The sequence below is a fragment of the Cannabis sativa genome, chromosome 7 (assembly GCF_029168945.1).
Source record: "Cannabis sativa cultivar Pink pepper isolate KNU-18-1 chromosome 7, ASM2916894v1, whole genome shotgun sequence".
Classification (NCBI taxonomy): Eukaryota; Viridiplantae; Streptophyta; class Magnoliopsida; order Rosales; family Cannabaceae; genus Cannabis; species Cannabis sativa.
The window spans coordinates 51,792,463-51,796,796 of NC_083607.1; the positions used below are offsets into that span (position 1 = coordinate 51,792,463).

The 4,334-nt window shown below is 39.0% G+C and overlaps 1 non-coding gene across 1 annotated transcript; it reads right to left on the minus strand.

Moving 5' to 3' along the window:
- Nucleotides 1-709: 709 nt before the first annotated feature.
- LOC115698416 (small nucleolar RNA R71) lies at nt 710-816 on the minus strand. The gene has a single exon (XR_004008164.2). It is a non-coding gene; the product is annotated as a small nucleolar RNA R71 (small nucleolar RNA).
- Nucleotides 817-4,334: the final 3,518 nt, after the last annotated feature.

Here is a 4,334-nt window from a genome sequence, read left to right on the forward strand (position 1 = left end):
TTTTGGCGCCGTTGCCGGGGAATTGTTTAAAGATTGATATTACACAAAATTATACTAACTTCTACTTTGGTATATTTTCTCTTGCTGATTTTTCTAACCTTTTTCTTGCAATACTTTCTTGATCTATTTCAGGAATCATAAGTGTATGCGCCGTCAAGGACAAGCAGTGATATTACCAGTTGATCCCGAAATCGAGAAAACTTGTAGGAGAAACCGAAAGAACAAGAGGCAAGAGGGAGTTTCAAGAATCGCTGAAACTTCAGACATCATGGCTGCCAATGCTGCAAACAATGGAGGCAATAACGGTAACAATGGTGGCGCAGTAGAAGATCAAGCTAATGGCCGCAGCTTGAGAGATTACATTCTCCCTACTCTGACGGGAGTGCAGTCATGTATCAGGCCACCGGCAGTGGATGCAAATAATTTTGAGATCAAACCTGCCATACTTCAGATGGTGCAGTCTTCGCCCGCCTTTGGTGGCCTCCCTTCTGAAGATCCTAATCTGCATCTCTCTAATTTCATGGAACTTTGTGAAACCTTTAAAGTTAATGGAGTTAGTGATGATGCTATTCGACTGAGATTGTTCCCATTCTCTCTTAGAGAGCGAGCCAAGAGTTGGCTAAACTCCTTGCCACCCAACTCTATTGCCACCTGGAATGATCTGGCAACGAAATTCTTGTCAAAGTTCTTTCCTCCAGCCAAGTCTGCAAAGCTGAGAGGAGAAATTAATAACTTCTGCCAACAAGATAATGAATCTCTCCATGAGGCTTGGGAGAGGTTTAAAGATCTGATCAGAAAGTGCCCTCACCATGGTATAGAGAAGTGGATGCTGGTCCACAACTTCTACAATGGGTTGGTAGGAAATACAAGAACTTTAATAGATGCTGCAGCTGGAGGAGCCTTTATGAGGAAGAGTGCTAATGAGGCTTATGATCTATTAGAGGAGATGGCTCTAAACAATCAACAGTGGCCAACTGAGAGGAGTCAATCAAAGAAGGTAGCTGGTGTGTTAGAGGTCGATGCCATCACCAAGTTGACAGCACAGGTTGAGGCATTGACAAAGCTAATTGTAGGGCAAGCTAAACAATCCCAAGTTGTTTGTGAGTTATGTGGAGGAAGTCATCACTTTTCAGAGTGTCAAGCTGATGTGGATGATTTGCCAATGGATGAAGCTAAAGCCATTGGAAACTATTCACAGAACAACAACAACAACTATGGGTTCAACCAGGGTAATAACCGAAGAAACAGTGGGTTCTATCAGCAACGAAATCAGAACCAGAATCTGAATCAACATTTTAATCAGCAACAAACCTCTGGTGGAAATTCTAGTTTGCAGACAGATTTATTGCTACAATTCATGACTGAAACTAGATCTTCCATTAAAGACCTGCAGACTCAGATGGGCCAATTAGCAACTCAAGTAGCAACCCGTCCTCAAGAAAATTTGCCTAGTACAACTGAAATTAATCCTAAGGAAAACTGCAATTCAATTACCCTGAGGAGCGGTAAGAAGTATGATGGGCCTGAATTGACACAACCAATTGATGTAAATAAGGAGATTAAAGTTCAACCAGTGCCAACCCCAACACCAGTAGTAGAGAAGGCTACTGATAGCTCAACACAACCACAACAGTCCCCACCAATCAGTATTGAGCATCATGAAAAGATACCTTATCCTCAGAGACTCCATAAGACCAATCTAGACAAGCAGTTCACAAAATTTCTAGAGGTCTTCAAAAGACTACACATCAACATTCCTTTTGCTGAAGCCTTGGAACAAATGCCCCGTTATGTGAAGTTCATGAAGGAGATATTGTCTAAGAAGAGAAAATTGGAGGACTATGAAACAGTGACATTAACTGAGGAGTGTAGCGCCATTTTGCAAAAGAAACTACCGCCCAAGCTTAAAGATCCGGGTAGTTTCAATATTCCATGCTCTATAGGGGGTTCGGTGGAAACCAAAGCTCTGTGTGATTTGGGAGCAAGCATTAATCTAATGCCATTGTCTGTCTTCAAAAGGCTAGGATTGGGAAAAGCAAAGCCTACAACAGTGACTTTACAACTGGCAGATCGTTCTTTGACTCATCCTCGTGGGATAATTGAAGATGTACTGGTGAAGGTTGGTAAGTTTATCTTCCCTGCTGATTTCCTAATTCTTGATATGGAAGAAGATTCAACTATTCCCATTATTTTGGGAAGACCATTCTTAGCCACGGGCCGAGCAGTAATAGATGTTCAAAAGGGAGAGTTAAAGTTGAGAGTGCAAGATGAAGAGGTCAATTTTAATGTTTTTGCCCCAACTGACATTCCTACCTGTTGCAAGATTGAGATGGTGAAGGGTTCTTTTGTTAAAGCTGATAAGAAGAAAGCAAAGCCTAAAGAGCGACTTCGAACGATTCAGCGTCGTTGGAAAAGATTGATGTGTGGTAGTTCTGAAGGTGAGCTTACTCTTGTGCAAAAATCTGAAATCAACACTATTGGTGGTCAATTTTCTTCATTTAGTACGAGGGCTCTTTTGGATGAAAAGGGTCCACCCAATTTTTGAGAGGGTCTCAGGTAAGTATCTTTTCTCTGCATATTCCTGTATACATTGGGGACAATGTCATATTTTAGTTTGGGGGGAGAGACTTAAAAATTTTAAATTCTGCACTTTAATTTCTGCATTTTAATTTTCTGTTTTTAGTTTGTTGTTTTAGTTAAGGAATGGAAATAAGCTTGACGATAGTTGTATACTGCTGATTAGTGTGATGTGATCTGAAATTGAATAACTGTGTGCTTGATTCTGTTAACTCTTTGGATTAGTTTGGATCCTTAGAAACCTATGTTTTTCTGCAAATATTCAATTTGTGAAAATTGTTATAACTGTTTTACTATGGTTTATGATAAGGTTGACAGGATAGCTTAGAACTTGCATGTTTATTCTTTTGAGGCAAAATCCTTGATAGTGTTCAAGTGGAATATGACTTAGGCATTTGTTGGATAGTTTGAGCCTTTCAAGCCTACCGTAATAATGTGTATCCCTAGTTAACCTTTTGAGCCTTAACCTGTTATGTTTTTCACCCATTGATTTGAAAAATTGTAACCACACTATTAATTTTTCTTCACCATGTTATCCATGATATCATAAGCTACATAATTAGTTTGGGGGAGGAGAAATATTTAGTGTGATGAAATAGTGAGAGGGAGAAAAACTTGTAAGATTGAGAAGATGAAAAAAAAAATTGTGTAATTCAATGTCACTGAAAAAAAATGAAATATGAAGAAAAAAAAAACAATAAAAAGTAAAAATATGTTTGGGAAAAAAAAAGATTCAGTGATGTTGGAAAAACAATAGAGATATCTTCTATCAATCTTGGTAAATTCGGGAACATTATGGGGTTTTAGAAAAAGAAAAGTAAGAAGCTCGTGGGTTCTGTTTGTGCGCTTATGATATTTTGAGCCAAAAATTGTCTTTTGTCTATCCCTGAATATCTGAGCCATTATACTTAAGCCTTTAAAAGACCTAATGATTCTGAAGAACACTGTCAACATTAGTGGAGAAAGGTAAGCATGCAAGCTTATGAGTATCGGATTGTGGAACTGTTGGAAAGAGTAAAACTTTTATAACAATGTTTCACATTTGAATAAATTGTTGCAGTTGTACATATTGTTATTAATGGAGCATCCGAGTTAATTGTTAGAGTTAGTAGGATCAAAATTCTAGTTTATGCAAGGAAGAAAACAGAGCATGAGTCAGCAGCATAGTAATTATCTGATAGCGTAGTTAGTTTTTTTTTTTTTTTTTACCTTACTCCGGGACGAGTAAGAATCTAGTTTGGGGGATTTTGTTAGGTTATAATTAACCTATATTTCGGGTCTTTAAAGTTAGCATTATCTCGTCTATTGGTGTCTTTTGGAGCAGTTTTATGCTTGATTTTCATTATTTCAGGTTCCCGGGGTGTTAAAGTTCGAATTCAGTCAAATGGCGAAAAACTGGGATAAACTTGGAAAAAAAATTGGAAAATTCAGTTCCTGAAGCATCAGTAGTCGCGACCTCCAGAGAGCCAGGTCGCGACCCTTTTTCCTGGTCGCGACCCTGGTCGCGACTTCGTAAGATAGGCAGAAACTCAGTTTTTCGAGTTTTGCCTGTAGTCGCGACCAGCTTAAATGCTAGTCGCGACTAGGTACGGAAATCGCAGATTTGACCTAATTTTGATTTTTCACTCAATTGGAGGCTCACCACTCATCCCTATATAAGGAATACGACATTGAAGGTCAAAGGGAAGCAAAAACAGACCTAATAGTGGAGGCAAAGTGGAGAGGAAGCTATCTTGAAGACCCGGAGCGATACCACC